A 21,603-nucleotide genomic window follows, 5' to 3' on the forward strand; every position below is an offset into this window, starting at 1 on the left:
TGCATACAGGAGGAAGGATGCTGAACAGATGTTCTCTTGAAAAGAGGAACCGAAAACGCACGAATAAGCAAAAGTCAAGAATAATTCATAAATCAGAAAGCTCTATTTTACTCTGACAAAACAGTTTCCAGGCAAACTTGATTTCCATCTCTTTAGGAGAGAATAATGCATAAATCAGAAAACTCCATTTGCTATGACCCGCTCGTTTCCAGGCAGACCTCTGCTTTTATAATCTTTGCCCTTAAGTCTGAATGAATGGCCTTATCAGAGAATATAAGTTCACATAACACTCAATGATAAAATACAAGAATATAGTGTAATACAAGAATTCATAATCAACTCTGTTACAGGGAGTAATAATACTGATTGAATGAATAATCAGTGTAATTGATTATGAATACATGAAGTAAATGTTGATTTTCCTTCACATTTCCCCCCTTTTAATCAAATTTTCATTTGATTACACAATAAGAAAAAAAAAAAAATTTCCAAGCATAAATGCTGATTACAATTATATATTTCCGTGTGTCCTTCTGTGATGGTCAAATGCACAATGTCCTGCTGTTGTCCTGCTGAGGGTCAGACTTTTCAGCTGCTGCTGTCTCGTCTCCTCCCGCTTGCTCTGTGAGCGATCTCTGTTGCTGCACAGCTGTAGTTGATCTGCGTACGTTGTTCTCTCAGTCACCTGGAAAGGCTCAATCCAGCCAGGCTCGTTCCCCTTTCGTGCGTAATGGCGGAGGAGCCCTCACTCTGTGTCTGGACTGGTCCACCTTTGCACCACGTTCTCCTTCTCCCCCTGTGTAAACAGATCTGAAACGAGACTTTTATATTCATTATAATCATGTTTAAGGTTCTCTATTCATTTTGGAAGTCTGTTAAGGGGTCCTCCGTGTCTCCTTCCTGCAAGTTAAAATACATGGTTAAAATACATTTATCACACTTAACTTGAGCTCTAATTTCCCCTTGGAAGTTAATTATTTCATATTTAAATTTTGTCTGTGCACAGATTTTCAGCCCAATTTTGTTTTCTTACCTTCTTCAGTTGTCCTGATTTTCAGTTATACTCAATCATGATCTTTACTGTCAAAAGTGCTTTAAATCCCTAACATTTAGTCATTTTCAAATTTTAAATTGCAACATTTAATTATCAACACCATTAATTACTGGCTTTTACCTTACTCTTGTTCACATCCCTTTCCCTTTTAGTGTAACTGCTTCCCCATGGCTATAACTAATCTCTTATAGCCAAATTAGCTTTTACAAACACTTCCAATTTTCACCACCTAGTTTACCACTAGACACACACTATGTCTCATGCACACACAAATGCACACAACTTCACCCACACAAGTACACATAAACAAACTCAAACACTTCTACTTCCACTCTCACAAACACTAACCAAGCTAAAGATCACACACCTCAATTCTGCAGCATCATCGTACAGACCATATTTTACTGCTTCACAGCACAAAGCTGCTGCTTTAAACGCACCTGCTGTTAAACCTACCCCTGAATGCTTCCTGCATATCTTCTTATATTGTATTGATAATACTACATAGATAATAAATAAGGAACAAACATATGGAAATATATCTGAATCATGTTTATTATCATTGCTCCATGCAAAGTTTTAATGATCAGCTGCTCTATTCTCCCATTCATCTCCACACTGATTGATAGAATATCAGGGCCCAAAGTTTTAAACTCTGCACAAACTACACATAATGTGGCTTCTGTGTCAGGAATGGTTCCATATTGATGTATTGGGCTTTCTTGGGTTACTTTTGCTTTAACTTTTGCATCACCGCTTGTGGCTATATTATTTTACCTGCCTCTTTAATTTTCTGCGGTGTGCTATTTATTAAGAAATTATGATTCTGACTTTATTCAGTTCCCAAGATTTTTATAAAGCCTTGATTTCTAGATTTAGTTGATTTTATTTAGTGCTTTAAGAATTGGGATAAGTGGAACGTGATTATTTTTCTCTGTATCAATCGTTCCATTACAAACAATAATATTATCAATATTAATAAACACAGATGTTATGCTTTGCTTTGTCCACGTTATTATACCAAGTAAATCCGAACAATGCTTTACATTTACTTTTCAATATTTTCAATATGTATTTATGCATATACAATGCCAAGCAGATTGCTTTTCACAATTATCAACAATACATCTATTTCCTTTAAACAATTTATCAAATCTCACTTACTGTTTCCCTTGCTCCAAAAGTGGCTCACATGTTGAATAGTGAAAGTTCAATTTTGTGATTTCTAAGTTTCTTATTTCTTCTTTTTAAATTAGGATTGGGTGTGTCTTAAAGTTAAGACTGTTACAATATTGCTGAAAGTAATTGCTCATCTGCATAGAGGTTGTTTTAAAACCAAACTTTAAAAAGATAAACAAGCTAAAAGTTTAAAAAATGCTCTATATCTATAAAATAATTATTGGGCAAATAATGGTGGCAATAATGATCATCTATTTACCTCTCCCCCTTTTTCTGAAACAGAATTTCTGTTTCAGAGAACTTAACACAAAATTGCTTCACCCTCTTTACTGTCCATTGGGCCGGTCTGCCCTGCCCAGGCCTCCACTGAACACACACCCCATCACTTCATTCATCCACTCACTCCCCCCTGGGCTGCGCTTCCCTTCCACGATGTTTTCTCCGTTTTCTGTTAACATGCATGTGGTGGTCAGATCGAGACTGTGCCTGTCTTAGGTTGTCCCTGTGTAATATGTTGGGATCTTACCCGTCTTTGGCTAACCAGCCTAGCCCACTGAGCCACACACAGCGTAGCAGCACTGCTTTATCAACATTCAGTGCCGTAGTGTTTTTGCAGGGAGCACAAACCCAGGTATGTCACACTGTCATAAATTCACACTCTGGTGTTTACCGTGAAAGCCTGTGCAAGGCACCAAGTACCCATGGTGTATCATTTGTTATTATTGTATACAGATTTTCCTTATTACCATCAGTATCACCCTTTCTCTCCCACTGAATTTAGCTTAAATTATTTGCTTTGATAACACTGCTCTGGAATAGACCCAAAAGAGTGCATGTCAATGGATAATTATTCAGATTTGGCATCTGTATCTCACAGATGTACCACAAGGTTAAATTTTGGTCCAGTTTTATTTAATATATACATAAATTATATTGCTGGCTCTGCTTCTCAGATTGCAAACTTTACCATTATGCAGATGAAACAATTTTATATTGCTTAGCTGATTTTGTTCATGCTACAGCCAGAAAATTATGCATTTGTTTTATAGATGGCATTGTATAAGCATGAAAACTAAATTTATGCTGTTTTCCAGATCTCTTTCTAGTCTAATTTAATACCGTAAAGCAAAACAGAGAGCTGCATTTTTAAATACCCTTTATTTCCCCTTATTTAAAACGAGAAAGACCCAATTCACTAAAGCTTGTAGTTTCATTTTCAAATAAATAAGGTCTTTTCTCATTGGTTTCTGAAATCAACTATCCCTCTTATGAGGATCAAAATGTAACATAGAGAAATTAGATATTACATCCGTCTTATATAAGTCTCATTCAGCTAGGACTGAACTGAGATCAGTCTGAATGAGAAACGAATAGTAAGATAATTGACTAAATCACCTGATAAAAAGCTGTGTTTGGAATGGCTCACTCATTAATTCATTCACTATTCACTATGTAGCATTTTCTATTTATTAAACTTATTTATTTAACAATCAAACAAGAAACCATGTTTATTTGTCCTGCTCTGAGGACATCTGACACAGCAGTACTGCATGGCATAGTATATTTTGGAATTTTCCAGTTACTTTTATTTTAAATTTGTTTTGCTAACCAACCCCATAATCCCTTTATTAAATTCTCTAAATTCTCTAATTATCTATCCAGTCACATACCTCTCCGACATTATTCAACAACTTAATTATTTATATTAACATTTCCCCAACCTTGCTTTCATTAAAGTACACTGTACTCATGATTGGGTATTCACATTTTCACATTTTTATTTTAGAACTGTCTTATAGCGTATGCATATGTATATTATATTATATTTCTATTTCACATTAGTCACTGTCATAATAGATGTCATTGCACTTTACTCTGTTAATTATTTAATTATTTATGACCGTTAGTAACATCTACTGCACTGCTCCATTTACAGATAGATCTTTACCTTGTATAGTTAGGTTTTTTATATCCTTATATTTTCTTATATATATCTATCTATCTACCCATACAAAAGCCTTTTCTTTTACTGTTCGCCTCTGTCCCTCATTTTCACTGTGTATTACTCTATTTCCCTACTGAACTGATGTTCTATTTTCTATGATATCTCACAAGCGTTAATTCACAAATAACCAACCTCTCAGTCTAAAACCAATAGGCTGGACCAACTCCACCTACTTCACCTTGGACTCCTCCCCTGCAGTGGGACTCATCCATTTCCTATTTCGTTGTCACTCACGACTTCGTACACTCAATCAGCCCCGCTCTCACACAGTTTCACACACACTCCAACACATACGCACACACTTCTGTTTCACTCACCCTGCCTTACACACACTCTTTAATTCGCTGCCATACACTTTCTCACTCACTGCCACACACACACATTCTTTCTCTCCGCCAACACAAGATACACATTTTCTGTTTCTCTCTCAGGAAAACTGGACCCGCACACTTTCACACTCACAGGTACACTTTTAATCCCTTTAACAGACACTCGTACACCCTTTTCTTTTCCTCTCTGTCAGTCGCACTGTCGCACACACTTCTGTTTCACTCACTCTAAACAGGAAAAGACGAGAGGATAAAAACCAGACAGAAAAATTTAGAAGTGAGAAAAGAACGGAAGCGGTGCGGAGCAAAGCCAAAAAAAAAAAATTAGATAGCAAAAAAAAATTTATAAGACACTTGTCTTTCGGCATCCCCGTTCATTTTCCCTTAGAAAATGTACTTTAACAAAGCTTCCCCTCTGGCCCGAAACCCCCCGTTCTCAACACACAGATGAGCGGATCGATCCGTTTACTCACAAGCAGGTTTTGCGATCCTATCGCATTTCTACTTGCTCACAGCCCCGTCAAACTGTGCCCTCCGTTTTCACGAAAAACCAGGGGAAAAAATCTTTAACCTTTAAATATCGTCATACAAAGGCGGGTTATCCGGCCCCAGGAACCAGTTTCTCTGGGTTATGCCCCAAATCTCGGATTGAGGCAAACACACAGCACCAAAGAATTACATGTTCCTGGGTTTTTGCCTCTAACCTCTTCACACTAACTCACCTATGTGCCAGGGGGCTCAAACCCAAACAAGGAAGGATAAAAATAAAAATATACTCACACGTGGTGCGGCTGCAGCGGCCCCGGACACCCCTCGACCCCCAGAGAAAACGCCTTTTCCTCTAAAAAACAGTTGAGGTTCTAAGGTTGGGTTTCTTTTTTTTTAACCCAAGAGCGTCCTCCGCTTTTCTTGCAGGGTCTAGAGGTCCCGGTGCACGAGCAGCCCACCGCAGGGACGCCAATTTGTCGTGGAAATCGACAAATGACAACGAGCCGGGATGCCAAAAAGAGAAGGTTTTTATTTTGAAGTTGCAAAAGAAAGCAAAGCAATGAAATGAAGATGAAAGTAGTCAGGAAAGTCGGAAAAAGCCCCTTTCTGTGTCGACTGGACATTTTTATACAGTCCCCCCTGCATACATGAGGCAATCCCCTCGTGATCTGTTTTGGAACAGGTCACTACCATATATGGAATAAAAGATTGGGACCTAACAAGAGAAAAGATGCTGAAAAAACACTGGACGTCTTGTTCTCTTAAAAAGAGGAACAGAAACCGCACGTATAACAGATGATAAGCTTTTTAGGAGAGAATAATTGAAAAATCAGAAAACTCTATTTACTATGACAAAACAGTTTCCAGGCAAAACTTGATTTCCATTCCTTTAGGAGAGAATAATGCATAAATCAGAAAACTCCATTTGCTATGACCCGCTCGTTTCCAGGCAGACCTCTGCTTTTATAATCTTTGCCCTTAAGTCTGAATGAATGGCCTTATCAGAGAATATAAGTTCACATAACACTCAATGATAAACTACAAGAATATAGTGTAATACAAGAATACAGTAATCAACTCTGTATACAGGGAGTAATAATACTGATTGAATGAATAATCAGTGTAATTGATTATGAATACATGAAGTAAATGTTGATTTTCCCTCACACTAGAAAGAAACTGCACTGCGTATTATATGAATCAATTCAGTGTCGCTCTTCAGTCTGAAGATGCAATTAGTGCCAAATTTAAAAGCAGTCATTGGAAAAATGTGAAATGCAGAATATGTGGCAAAACGAAAACTTAAACCACTATTATATTATCTTTACATGCCACAATGAAATAAAATCACAGTTCAATCACATTTAACCAAAATAAGTGTTTAAAGCATCTTGATGATATCCACATCCAGAAAAACATGACATGTGTACGTTAAGTTAATCAGAGCACAAAAATGGTTAGTGGGGTTTGAAAAACGTGCGTTTTAACAGGTGGATTTTAGCGAAAAATCACTTTCCTTTCTGAGTGAACTCTCGGCATGAGTGTTTCACTGCTCCTGACAAAAGTGTGCTGTGTTTGGAACGTTCACAGCCAAAACACAGTGGAATACAAAACAGTTGAACTGAAGTCACATGTATTGAATTACACAAATAAAGCAATTTGCTTTAAAATGTAAATCCATGTATACTGTCACTTTGCTTTTTACTGTGAAAAGGCACTGTAGTGTAGTGACTGCTTTTCAATTTGGCACTAATTCCTGTCCATATGTAAGTATACGTTGCTGGTATACAGTTAAAGACTGTAGCTCAATATTACTACTTAACACCGATATGGTTTTTAGACTGTCAAAAGATCCTACTTTTTTAATGTTGGTAGCGTTATCTAAGAGGGTAGCATAGGGTATCAAAAATATCCTGTAGGTTTAATGCTGTGTCAGCATTTTTTAGAAGTTTAGGCTCTCACAATAGCATTTCAGCCTTAAATGGTTCTTTGCATGGCATAGTGGTTCATCAGATTGAAAGAGAATGTTATGTATGGTTTTGAGTAAAGCCTTTTTGAAAATGATTCTATGTAACAAAGAAAGTTGTTTTATTTTTACAAGCTTGACACTGTGTGATGATACCAGCTGGCCTGATTCATCACCATGGCTCCTAAAAGTTTCTGGGGACAAATTTAAAGACATTAAAAATGACTTTCATTACGATGTCACTTACCTGTCTCCATATGCGAATTTCTCGTTTGGAGGGAACCTGAGGAGGAGTCAGGGTGGGGAGTGAGCACCTGCAGGGAAATAAATTGTTAATGATTAAGCTAGTAACTAATACTAATACTTACCTGAATTGGAATTTGGTTGATTGACATTGAAATACAGACGAGCTAACAATTACTATTACTAGACTGTCTATTAAGCAGCACACAAAGCACTATGTGGCAGTGTAGCAAACATGTATGAGGCTGAAGTTAGCATCTTATTTACCTTGTCTTATTCAGTCGTCTAATAGTTCTATTTTCATAATTTGGTATCAATTTCAACAGACGGTTTGATAATCTAGAGTGAGGGCAACTGAAAATAGGCAGAACAGGCTTTTTATTTTCAATGAATCTTCTAAAATGCCAAATTCAGAGGGCCATAATAAAAAATCTACACTAATATTCCTTGTTGTTCAGGCTATTCACAACCTATTAGGTCTACGTTTAGACCTAATAGACACCTAATAGTTTAGACCATAGGAACACCTTAGCAACAACCTAGCAACATGTTGGCAAGAAACATTCCAAATGAACAAATTAGCAGCCAACACCTGTATATATACCAATATATATGAATGAAACAATGTTGTAAATCCCCAGCTGTCCAATCCAAGTGAAGCTGATGCAGAAAAGGCGATCAGAGACTGGCATTGTCTGGCACCTCACAGACTTCATCGCGGAAGACCACGCTGAATAATTATATAATAACAACAACAACAACAAATATTTTATAATTCATTAGTCATTTGTAAGTTCTGGTTTATGCGAATGTGAATTGGTTCGAAAACACTTTTCAAAATAATATTTAATGTACACTTTACAATTTATTAGTAACCTGTTAAATTTTTGTTTGTGCATGTAAATTACTTTTGAAATACAACTTTTAAAAGAAATTATATTTCATACACTTTATAATTTATTAGAAATCCGTTACATTTATGTTTGTGCATGTGAATTAGCTCTGAAATACAAAAATTAAAAATAATAATATTTCATACATCTTGTATTTCATAAACTTTATAATTTTTAGTAACCTGTTGTTAAGTTTTTGTTTGTGTATGTAAATAAGTTCTGAAATACAACTTTTCAAAATTGTAAATTGCCAGTCTCTTTACATCTTTATATCTCTGTTTAAATATTTTAAAGGCGAAACCTGAATAACAGGAAATATAATTAATCTCACACTTGATTCGTTAATCCTTTTTTAAATTGTTTTATACGGATGGTTGTTACTCCCAAGGAGTAAAAAACACGTTGACATGGTTCTTTTGTGTATAGAGAACGCACAAGCATCAGGTTCCTATTCAGGTACGTCTTTTAGGAAGCGGTGGGACGTCGCTTGTCTATCGCGTAAGGAGGTCTCAGCGACAATGTAACGATGTAACTGTGAGCATCGCATAAACGTCTCTCCGACGTACCTGTGCTGTCTGGGGATTATGGTGATGTGATTTACAGACATGCGTCAGCCACTACACTCAAACCAGTAGATTTTATGTATCATGCGGCTCTAAGATTACTGGTACACATCACTGTTCACTCTATGAAAAAGTTGCATGGTCTTCTCTTGCTGTGCGCCGGGAAACACACTGGTTCGTTTTCTTTTTTAAAGCACTTCCTCACCATATGCCACCGTACATCACATAAACGCTTCTTAAAAATAACCTACCAGACTCACTCCAGTAACTGGATCGTCGAGAGTTTTAAATGAAATGGGAAAATCTGCTTTTCGTTACAGTGCACCAGCGAGCTGGAATTCACTACAGGAAACTCTAAAGCTCAGCTGGTGTCACTAAATCATTTTAAACTTCTAGTCTCTAAAGATCTTTATGATGTTTGGTATGTTTTCAGTTTCTTTATTTTTTTAGTAAACCTATTAGTTTTTAATGCTGGTTTGTTTTAGCTATTTTTCCACATTTCTTTTTAGTTTCTTTGTTTTCTTTTATTATTTTTAGGTATTGCTTATGTAACCCCTATCCCCAGTTAATGGGAAGAAAAATGGTCCTGAGTTCTATCTATTCTTTCCCTTCTCTATGTTTGTAGAAATTAAATAAAATAATAGAAAATATAAAACACAATAAAAGGACTAACACACAGGTATATAAAAATAGGCAGTAGTTACTGAGTTTGATACTGAGTGTATCAAAACAGTAGGGCAAAATAAGACTTAGAATCGAGTGTCGAGTGACTTTTAACAAAAAAATACATTAATAGCAGGCTTCAATCAACAATAGAGTTATATCTTTTCAAGACAGAGCAGTTTAGTACCTTTTTAGGTGCAATAGTACAACTACAGTGTGTGCAGAATTATTAGGCAAGTTGTATTTGAGAGGATTCTTTTTATTATTGAACAACAACTTTGTTCTCAATCAACCCAAAAGACTCATACATATTAAAGCTTAATATTTTTGGAGTTGGAGTGGGTTGTTTTTAGATCTTTTAGAGGATATCTGTTTTTGCAGATAACTATTACTCTGCAGAATTATTAGGCAACTTAATAAAAAAAACAAATATATACCCATATTACTTGTTTATTTTCACCAGGTAAACCAATATAACAACTCAAAATTTAGCAATGAACATGTTTGACATTCAAAAACAAAACCAAAAACGAATCAGTGACCAATAAATCCACCTTTTTTACGGTGACACTCAAAAGCCTTCCATCCATATTCTGTCAGTTTCTTGATCTGTTTACGATCAACATTGCGTGCAGCAGCCACCACAGCATTCCAGACACTGTTCAGAGAGGTGTACTGTTTTCCCTCTCTGTGGATCTCACATTTTATGAGGGACCACAGGTTCAGATCTGGGGCCTCATGTACTAAGACTTGCGTGGACTTCCTACTAAAATGTTCCGTACGCTCAGATCTGAAAAGTTCCGTACGCACAAAAAAATCCGGATTTATCAAACCGTGCGTAGACAAAATCCCACGTACTTTCTCTTAGTACATCGCAATCAACTTGAAATCAAGCGCAAATGCACGAAAACCTCACACCTGCCACGACTCCTCCCTCAATTACGCAGAGTATAATGTTATATTATTATTATTATTATTATTATATTATTAAAATAATAATAATAATAATAATATTATATACGCATAGCGTATAATTACCCATGTTTTAAGTTTTATTATTCTAAGATAAATGCTTTCATTTAAATGCTTTAAATGAGTTGCCTACCAAAAAGACACACGTCACGCACTCAGCTTGTTTTCTTATGCTCTTGGAAATCTAAAACTGCTTATAAGCCAGTCATCATCATGGGCCAAAAAAACATAATGGTCACGGAAAATGCGCGCTCAATGAATTCGGCCATTAGCAGTATTTTCCAGTAATGCCAACGCTGCATCTCCAACAACTCCAGCGCAAACCTGATCTAGGCTAAGTGGAAACACGTTAAACGATTATTTCTGTAAGACAATGAAACTGTCTGATTAATTTACTTTATTTTACCCAATAATGCTTACTTCAATGTGTGCATAAAGGATATCTTAATAGTTGTAATTTCAATGCATCGCCTCTAAGTGTCGCCAAATGACAAAAACACAATACATACGCACAAAAAAAAGGCGTACGCCCAAAACAAAACTTCCGTGGGGGAACGCACTTTCACACGTTCAAGTCAAATTTAGTACATCAGACCGTGAGCGTGAAATATGGCGTACGCAATGTTTTTGTGCGTACGCACCTTTAGTACATGAGGCCCCAGGTGAACAAGGGGGCCATGGCGTTATTTTTTCTTCTTTTAGACCTTTACTGGTCAGCCACGCTGTGGAGTATTTGGATGCGTGTGATGGAGCATTGTCCTGCATGAGAATCATGTTTTTCTTGAACGATACCGACGTCTTCCTGTACCACTGCTTAAAGAAGGTGTCTTCTGGAAACTGGCAGTAGGTCTGGGAGTTGAGCTTCACTCCATACTCAATCCGAAAAGGTCCCACAAGTTCATCTTTGATGATACCAGCCCATACCAGTACCCCACCTCCACCTTGCTGGTGTCAGAGTGGAGCACTCTGCCCTTTACTGATCCAGCCTCGGGCCCATCCATCTGGCCACGCTCATTTCATCAGTCCATTAAACCTTGGAAAAATCAGTCTTAAGATATTTCTTGGCCCAGTCTTGACGTTTTATCTTATGTTTCTTGTTAAAAGGTGGTCATTTTTTAGCCTTCCTTACCTTGGCCATGTCCCTGAGTATCGCACACCTTGTGCTTTTTGATACTCCAGTAAATGTTGCATCTCTGAAATATAGCAAAACTGATGGCAAATAGCATCTTGGCAGCTTCACACTTGATTTTCCTCAATTCATGGGCAGTTATATTGCGCCTTTTTTTTCCAACATGCTTCTTGTGACCCTGTTGGCTATTTGCCATGAAACGCTTGATTGTTCGGTTATCAAACTTCAAAAGTTTGGCCATTTCAAGACTGCTGCATTCCTCTGCAAGACATCTCACAATTTTTTACTTTTCAGAGTCCGTCAAATCTCTCTTCTGACATATTTTGCCAAAGGAAAGGAAGTTGCCTAATAATTAAGCAAACCTTATATAGTGTGTTGATGTCATTAGACCACACCCCTTCTAAATACAGAGATGCACATCACCTGATTAACTTAATTAGTAGTTGGCTCTCAGGCCTATACAGCTTGGAGTAGGACAACATGTATTAAAAGGATGATGTGATCAAAATACCCATTTGCCTAATAATTCTGCACACAGTGTATAGTGTGCAAATACCCATATGTAAACTTAAGACACAAATAATAAAGATATATTTTAAACAGTACCCCAATTATTTAAATGACTAATTAATTAATTAATTATTTAAATAAACAACTGGTTTAATGATTATTATTGCTCAGAATTATATTTTAGGATTAGATGTTATTTTTAGAAGTAGTATCTTAGATTTTATCTATAGGATTGATTTTAGGTTAATATACCCCTTCTTACTTTCAGAACTACACTGTTAGTTATATATTTAAACCCTAAATAAGAAAAAATACACTTTAAAGTTAGTTTGTAAAATAAAATACCATCTTAAATTAAATATGTGGGCCCACTCTAAAGAATACACTCATAAAGAACAGAATTATAGATGAAATGAACAGAACTAAACGGTGCAGGCCTGGTTCGGAGCTTAATGTCCGCTTTAAGCCAGGCGGACACTGTGCGATTTTAGCCCGATTTTAAGCCCGATCTGGTCGGATGCGACTGAATTTCATGATCGGGCCGAATTTTAGCTTGATCGTGCGTCGTTTGTCGTGCAGTGTGAGAGGGGAAGCGATGTCCGATTAATTGCCCATACGAGCTGCGAATGAGCAGTCGGACGCGACCAGGGATTTCTGACATGCCAGAAATTTTGGTCGCTTGTCTCACAGTGTGAGCTGTTTTGCGGGCCGATTTCTTAACGTCACGACCTGTTTTCCCAAAAATCTGCACAGTAACTATAAATAATTATTAGTCATATTTATTTCTGTCAGTTATAAGGATTTATATTTATGTTCGGTACACATACTTATAGCTTAATATAGCAGACACAGGCATTCTGCTGTTTAAGAATTTCAACAGATGCTTATTCTCAGTCAATAGCTGGAGTTTTTGAAAAGAAAAATTACAAGAGAAAATATCTTTGACAAACATAAATTTATTTTATTTCACTTTGCTATTATATCTGAAAAATAAAGCACATTGTCAGCCTCTGGTGCTGCCCGTCAATTATATAAAACTTAAAACATGCACAGAAATATAAAGCTATATTTTATAATTCGTTTCTTTTCGCCAGGGCAAATTTATTAAAATTATAAATATGTTAATTTATTAATTAAAATCTCGTCCAGTGCTCCAGAATATTAGCCACGCAAAGCCAGCTTAGCGCAGCGCGTGGCATTGCGCGCGGCATTGCCCGCATAATAACCTCTGTCTTCTAAAATAAACGTTTTAATAAATAAGGTCGGAGAAGTGTAGTAAAATTAGTGCTATTAAACTTACTAAAGCTAATAAATGTACTGATAATTAATCAAGATAAATCAGACAAAATGCGCTGCGCCTCTCTCTCGCTCTATTTCGCAGCGCGGAGCTGAATTCAGCGCGAGGCTACAGGAACTCAGTTCAGTTGAATAAAAATAAGTAAGGGCCTGTAAGTACAAGCAAAGGACCTGTAAGTAAATATAGTCAAATATAAAGAATAGTTTGAGGTTTTGGTGAGCTGTTTTCATGATTTGAAACTGAAACTAACTGAAACTTTGATTATTCTGCAGAAAGCCTGGGTTATTTTAAACGAATTTTTAATGAGTTTATATTTTATATTTTTTATTTATTCATTTAAATTATTTTTCTTCTTTTATTAATCAAATCATTAAATATATATCTTCATAAGATATAATTTTTTTCCCTTTTATGTCAATTTTTATGATCTTTTTTTAAGGTCCTATTTTTCCTTTTTTACGTATATATTTTATTCGTCTATAATAAATGTCAGTTTTTATTCCTATTTTTTTATATATATTATTAATCCCTTTTAAACTGTTAATGCTCAGCGGCACTGTAAATGAGGGTCCCTATCCAGTGTGAATAACTACGGTGGCCGAGAAAGCCCAGCGCAGTGCAAATTGAAAAGCGCTGCAAAAGCACAAAACACATCCATCAAAATTACAACACAGGCGCAGCAAATAGAAAAACGCGCTGCAAATAGAAAAACGCGCTGCAAATAGAAGAACGCGCTCCAAATAGAACCACAACACAACGGAAGTGAGTCACAACACAACGGAATTTTCCCGGGGGACCTTAAAAGATGCTGTACCAGCTGTATACAAAGGACAATAAGTGGCAAACAAGCTTCTGAAAAGTAAGTAATGTTTATTACCTGTGATTACCACGGTTGTGTGCATATTATTAAAAGTTCTGCTTCACAAAACGCCTTGTTTGCCACTTATTGTCCTTTGTACACATAGTGAAGTCCGAGACGTTACTGAAGACGCAGCTTAGCTGGTACAGTATCTTTTAAGGTCCCCCGGGAAAATTCCGTTGTGTGACTCACTTCCGTTGTGTTGTGGTTCTATTTGCAGCGCGTTTTTCTATTTGCAGCGCGTTTTTCTATTTGCTGCGCCTGTGTTGTAATTTTGATGGATGTGTTTTGTGCTTTTGCAGCGCTTTTCAATTTGCACTGTGTTGGGCTTTCTCGGCCACCGTAAATAACCGATTGCTTGTTTAATATTCAGTGTTGCAAAACCAGTTTTTACATAAACAATAAACAGAATAAAAAATAAAATTATTTTATTTTATTTAAGCTGCTGGTGTTTCTTTCGCAGCCTGACGCGCAGTCATTTTTCTATGCGCTCTCCTTCTGTAAAACGGACAACCCGTAGAGTCCACGTCGCCTCAGCCACCTGCGAGTCCATGTACGCCTCTTCCGTGGACTTTCAGCGCACAACAGGGCACAAATAAGCAAAGCTAAGCGCTTTCTTTTGCAAGGCGTTGTGTTGAAGCGAGAGTTTGTACGCAAAGAAAGCTCTGCCTACGGGCTGCGTTTAGACGTGCAGTGTAAGCTCCCCCGTCGCAGCAGGTCAGTCGGACCGTACAGTGTGTGCAGATGAATCGCAGGCGTTGTTCATACACGACAAACGATTCAAACGTGCTGTTTGAGCTCTCCAGAACGCATCCGATTAAAAAAATCGCACAGTGTCCGCCTGGCTTTACTCTAACGAGCAGAAATAGAGAATGGGAACGTGACGTCAGCAGACATAAACAACGCAGTGCATTGTGGGATTTTAGGACACGGAAGCTTCGGCAGAGACGGTTTGACGGGTGTTTGTTTGGCGGTTTTGTTTACTAAGTGAAATGGTGAATGCTTGTTGCGTTATCAAGTGCCACAATCGCTCCCACGACCGGAGGGGGAAACGTATTTCAAATGGAGTGCGTTTTTTCAGCTTCCCAGCTTGGAAGCAACACGGAGGATCACAGCTCGCAGAGCTAACAAAGAGACGCCGCATAGCATGGGTGGCTGCTGTAAGACGCAAAAACATAACCTTCAGCAGTATTTCCCGACACATGTTTGTGTGCTCACGACATTTCCACACAGGTAAGGTTTAATCAAATCATATGTAACTTGCATGGTTTAGGACTGTTGGCTTGTTGCTGGCATTACTATCTAGCTAAACCCGAGTGAACAATCATAATCAATGTATGCATAGCTAGCGTGCTAACTTCACACGTCAAGCTGCACAGCGCAGTGTGTATGTATGTATGTGTGTGTGTGTGTATATGTGTGTATGTATGTATGTGTGTGTGATTGTGTGTGTATGGTGTGTGTGTGTGTGTATGTATGTGTGTGTAGGTGTGTATGGTGTGTATGTGCGTGTGTGTATGTATGTATGTGTGTGTAGGTATGTGCATTTGTGTGTGTATGTATGTATGTATGTGCGTGTATGTATGTATGTATGTATGTATGTGTGTGTAGGTATGTGCATGTGTGTGTGTGTGTGTGTACTGTTCACCTACCTTTGTGAGAACGACGGTTTTTTGGTCATTGACTCTGAAAATCTGCAGGTCCTGCACCCATCCATTGGTAAACTGAAGATGAGCTTCGAGAGATTTATAATTCCTGAACTGCTCGAATGTGTAGGCGCTCACGCCACAAACAAGGTAGCTAAACACGTCAGGAATAGTAATTTGTGGTAGCTCGTTAAAATCACCTGTCCACTCATGATGTTCGTACGGATCAAGCCCATTAATTCCCTCAATTTTCTCAAGGTAGCGTTCCTTTGCTTCTTTGTTTAGCTTATCGCGGTAAGGTATCTTGCACTTGCTCTTCGCACGGTCCATTTATGTTTTGATAGAGTGTCCTAAAACATGGCGGCCGCTACCCAGCATGCAACGCGCCATGACGTAGTTGCCCACACTCTATAAGAGTTTCAGATTTACCTCAGATTCAGTGAATATGAGCGGGAGCAGAGCGCGGGGTCCTGCAGCACGGAGCGTTTTCCCTCAGAGGAACTCTGATCCACGCGGGGACTCAGAGCGCTCTCTGGTTAGCAGTGTTAGCGGTCCTGGTGTTCAGTGGAGGCGGAGAGAGCGCGAGTCAGTCCGGGGAACAGTCTGTCGGAGCGGCGCTGCAGCGGAGAGTTCACGGCTAGCGCAGAGCAGCTAATACACGAGGCTAAACACAGCTAGCCGAGCTGGCTAAGCTAACAGTGCTAACAGAACTTTACTTATAGTGAGATTATCCCAGCTTTATCCACCAGCACACTCTCAGTATGGACTTCAGTGTCCTTAAAATTACCGGTTAGTGAGGAACTTTTTCCTCCTCGCCTCTCCCGCGCTGCTACTCCCGCATCTCCGCTGTTCTCTCTCGTCCCATGGGCTCCTTCCCAATCCTCTACTCCACCCTCCACCTGTACACTTCTCCCTCAGTAGATCCCTTAATCACTTTTAGCTAACCTTCCTGCATTAACACAGAAAATAAATGAAAAATATGTACTCTGTACGGCTTTTGTTTTCTTTTTAAACTATTTACACAAACAATAACTATTTTGAGCCTGTTAGTACCTTTTTAAACCATTACTTTGAATTTATATGATTTTATTTATTACTGTATTTATTAGCGTATCTATTTTAGAACTAGGGAGTTTTACATTTTTTACCCGGGGTTACATGAGGAATATGCGAGAGGGGCGTATCCCATAGTGAGATACCGAATGAATGCTTGAAAGAGAACACAATTTACATTTAGAAAAAAAAATTGCAAGAAATAAAAACAAATTTATTGGACGTGAAACACTGTTACTAGTACTGAAACATTTACATTGGTCAGTAAAAAAGCAACTGCTTTGTTTGTACATTTAGCTAGGCTAGCTATCAATAATAGTAGTCAGTAAAACAGGAAATGCTTTGTTTATACATTTGGTCAGTAAAATAGCAAATGCTGTGTTTGGATATTTAGCTAGACAAGCTACAAATAATAATGGTCAGTAAAACAAGCAACACTTTGTTTGAACATTTAGCTAGGCTAGACATTAATAATAATGGTCAATTACTCAAATGTAGAATTTGGTAATTAAGTGTAGTTGGTGAATGACTATGCTCTTTAAAAAACAAAACAACACAACTGTCAAGCACTCACAATAAAAAACTTTATAAACATGAAATCAAGTTAAACACATGCTACTCTACCTTTGGAAGTAATTGTATATTTAACCCTTTTAAGCCTGAACCAACAAAAAAAAAACATCTTTTTCCGAATTTCAATCTTAAATTGACTATTATGTTACACTTTAACACAAATCCATTTTACACTGGATTTCTCTGTTGGGCGCCTTTGAGTATTTAACAAATAATAACAAGACAATCTCAGGCCTATAGGTTTCATGTCAAACTTATGTTGAGAAAACACAATGAGATTGCAGATCTGCAATCTAAAAGCCGTTTATTAAAACAAACAGATGAGTAAATATAGAGGTGAAGCAATACAAAGATAATAGTTTGTAGTGGATAAAAACAATTAAGAAACTACATGATTTGGATATTCTTAGTACATTTTGGAGATTAAAAACCTTTAGCAACATATAATATTCAATAAGGAAAAGATAAGAGAGTATAAAACTTGAGTAATACAACAACCAAATGTCCCTCTATGGTAACAGATTTTTAATCAGAACGACTGAACCATAGACAAACAAGAACACCATCAGAGGGAATGAATGAGCCCACAACCTCACTGCGCTACACAAGCCTGGAGGAGGTTGATTTCAGTATGGGAACTACAGATGGAGCGTTTTATTTAACCTCTGGAAAGGAATTTGTTGGCCTCTCTGCAGAGTCTGGATACTCCTCCGGTCCACACGGCAGTACCCGGCACTCGTCTCTCTGTGGCTCTGGGTCTCACTTTTGGGAGCACTCTCTGGAGTTCCTCAGGTGGTGTTTTCACTTCTTCTTTCATGCAGATGGGCCTAGTGGTTAATAGTATTAAGCTAAGCTATGCTAAGCTTGGGGAACTGAGGACGGCTTCCACAGAGTGAAAACAGAGATACTAGAAATTCATGGAAATAATCAAATCTGCATATACTAGAAAGGGGATTAAAATCATAAGCTCTGAAGATTTGGTCCTAAATGTTTAGTTCCCAGCTAAGAATTCTACTCTAACTATGACATCTTAATTTTAAAGACTAAGTTTATCCCTTCTTCAGAACTAAACTCCTTCCATAACTACCCTAAAAACTGAGCTCTGTCTAACGAAGAATGTTCTGGAATATCGAACATATAAGAAAACATAACATGGAATTCAATAAACATCATCCCTGGATAAGATTCATTTTGCTGAAACTGTAAAATCCATTGTTAAATTCAGTTCATGTTTGTTTCTGGTGGAACGAGTCCCAAGTGACAAAGTGAAACATTTGTGTAGGATAAGGTGTTCTGTCTGAAAGATTTACGATTTGCGCTTTTTATTGCCGTGGAACAAATTTGGGACAGTTTTCTCTCCTGTGTGAATGCGCTGGTGATTTTTGAGATGACTCTGTTGATTAAAACTCTTCCCACAGACTGAGCAGTGATACGGTTTCTCTCCTGTGTGAATGCGCTGGTGTATTTTGAGATTACTCTGTGTAGTAAAACTCTTCCCACAGTCTGAGCAGGAATACGGTTTTACTCCTGTGTGAATGCGCTGATGCAGTTTGAGAGTCTCCAGTCGATTAAAACTCTTCCCACAGTCTGAGCATTGATACGGTATCTCTCCTGTGTGAATGCGCTGGTGTTTTTTGAGATCACTCTGTTTAGTAAAACTCTTGACAGAGTGCTGATGTTGCTCCATGTCGGGACTTTGCTTTATTTGTCTGTTAAATGTAGCAAACAATTTCTGCGTGTTCTGGAGATTCTTCTGGATGGCTTGTGCTTCACCTCTTTCAGCAGTTTAACTTTGATCTTTTGATAAATATCCTGGTTGTTGGTGATGAATTTCAGGAGAATATTTTCATTTCTGGAAAAGACAAAAATGCCAGTGAATATTAAAATAAAAGCAAGTCATTTAACTGAACAGAACTGCCTAAATCAGTTAAACTATACAGATAAAACTACAGGGACATCTTCATATTTCCATAAAAAGGGGGCGCTGGTGGTCTTCCAGCCACCTGTTTAGTGCCTTTATAAGGACTTCCCACTGTTCAGACACTCTTAATTATGTTATGGTCTCACAAGAAACTGAGAACTTAAAGAAAGAAAGAAAGAAACGTGCCGAAAAAACAACATGCAGTGGTTTGAATCACGGTGCCGAAGCTTGATTCGTTCTACATTGATCACGTGACCAATGATGTCCGAAGCCTTTTCCTTTACACTAAATTATAAAATATTTCATACATCTTAAAAAATGACAGTAATTAGGGTTGGGCGATGTCTCCTTAATGGGCAGATGATGATGTTTACAGTGAAACAACGCTATGGTCGATGATATCGGGGTGATGGGGGGGGGTGATGGCGGGGGGGCTGACAGAGCATTGACTGGTGTGTCACGGGAGCGTGTAGGTTACTACAGTCAAAAATGTTGGAGTACTGAATACTACATACTGGGCAGTGTGTAGTATGCAGTACATACTAGTGCAGTATGCAGTATAGTTGTATGCCATTCCGAATACAGCCAGTGTTTAAAACTAATAAAAGCTTTTTTTAAAACTTATAAATGCATAATGTAGATAATAAAATAAGTACTAAATTGTACTATTGTGAAATAGTACAGTATAAAACATGCTGTCAGCAGCTGAAATAAATATTTTTTCTTTATAATGTTACTTCTGTTAAACATTAAGTCACGTTGTTAGGCATATCTATATATGTAACAAAATATTTTAAATACAGGTAACATTAACAATTAGTTTACATCAGTCAACTGTGCTTACAACAGTAAGAAACATTGTAAAATTGTTAATTAATGCTTCAACTAGTTATTACATGACAAAAGTTTAGACATTATTCACCATTAAAATTCCTAAAAACTCACGACTTAGTTAACAGGATCTACTACATTTTTAAACATTGGTAATTTAGTAATATGTGATGTCTTGTTTAGAGTCATTTAACAAATTTATGTCAGATATTGTGGACACATTTTTAGAAATCCACTTATTCTGATGCATTTTACATCATAATGCCAAATATTTCTCAAGCCAAATGTAGCAGCTCGTCTGCTGCTCTAGTATGCTTGTTAAAGAGCAGACGGAGAGGCAGGTCTCATTCTCTCCTCCTGCCTTTATTCTCTCTACACATTTACACCAAAAAAATAACCCAGCAGATTATTAAGTGTCTGCAACTGCATATACATCTCCTACATATCACCGACTCAATCCCGCACGTTCTGCCTGACCTGCGCAGCGCATCAATTAATTCATGCGTTGAGCTTTAAACGCGCAGATAAGCTGTAACTGGTGGATCAGCACAAAAATCACAGTGTGATTTATTACATTAAAACACAGAACATTTTCCTCTGCTGAACCTGACAGATCCCGAGAACAGCGGGGGGAATTCTCGCCAGCCCGAGTTCATGCATCGGGTCAGACAGGCTGGAGTTCAGGCTGGGGTTTAGGCTCATGTTGAGGCAGAAAATCTAAACTATAGTAGTCGGTTCAGCAGAACAAAACGTTGAGAAAGAACCACAACATACCTGCACATACACAACAAAAATAATCCCAGCCGACTATTAAGCATCTGCAACTGGATATACATCTATAAAATATGAAACAGAAGTAAATACAGCACATGAACACACATTTTCAGGCTCAGTCACATGTAGTGTTTTGGTGCTGAAACGAGATACCCCTCGCTGCAGAACCACAAGTCCAGGGGGTGGGGCTGGATCTGATCCAAGGGGTGGAGCCTGACCTCCTGACCACCCATATCTTCTTTTCATTGGTTTTAAGTCATGGCATTTCAATTCGTCGTTAAACTTAACACGTGTCGCTTACGTTTCCCGACCAGGACTTATTTTATCTTATCAAATAAATCCTGGAACCCAACCTTAAGACTTTTACCGTTTATAGATCAAAATGTTATTTGCTACGTAGCACATTTAAATCACACAATACAGATTTAAAAGAAGGAACATGTCTGTGATTACAAACATAATAAAATGCTGTACATTTCCTATATAAATATTAACTATTTCATTTTTTATCTTTAATAAAAAGGGCCTAAAGACAAAATAAAAAATAAATAATTAAAATAAAGGATGCCAATGAGTGTCTTATCTACCAGCTACCATGTTCATTTATTATTACAGATATTAATACACAATCAAAACGGCGAAAAAAAAAAAAAG

The 21,603-nt window shown here is 37.6% G+C and overlaps 3 protein-coding genes across 5 annotated transcripts in view; all 3 read right to left on the reverse strand.

The window, feature by feature from the left end:
- Positions 1-21,603, reverse strand: part of LOC125801117 (zinc finger protein 850-like) — a 527,199-nt gene that overhangs the window by 501,037 nt on the left and 4,559 nt on the right. The window contains exon 1 of one of the 3 annotated variants that reach the window (XM_049477212.1): positions 20,950-21,063. The exons of the other annotated variants lie outside the window; for them this stretch is intronic. The gene's annotated coding sequence lies outside the window, so the exon portion shown is untranslated. Of the gene's footprint in view, positions 1-20,949; positions 21,064-21,603 lie in introns of those variants that run through there. 3 annotated transcript variants of the gene reach the window in all.
- LOC125780501 (zinc finger protein 239-like) overlaps positions 17,711-21,603 on the reverse strand; it is a 1,096,042-nt gene continuing 1,092,149 nt past the window's right edge. Inside the window, exon 4 of the transcript XR_007438641.1 lies at positions 17,711-18,086. The gene's annotated coding sequence lies outside the window, so the exon portion shown is untranslated. The remainder of the gene's footprint in view (positions 18,087-21,603) is intronic.
- Positions 17,711-21,603, reverse strand: part of LOC125801162 (zinc finger protein 585A-like) — a 270,147-nt gene continuing 266,254 nt past the window's right edge. Inside the window, exon 3 of the transcript XR_007438633.1 lies at positions 17,711-18,086. The gene's annotated coding sequence lies outside the window, so the exon portion shown is untranslated. The remainder of the gene's footprint in view (positions 18,087-21,603) is intronic.

Source organism: Astyanax mexicanus, chromosome 4 (assembly GCF_023375975.1).
Source record: "Astyanax mexicanus isolate ESR-SI-001 chromosome 4, AstMex3_surface, whole genome shotgun sequence".
Lineage (NCBI taxonomy): Eukaryota > Metazoa > Chordata > Actinopteri > Characiformes > Acestrorhamphidae > Astyanax > Astyanax mexicanus.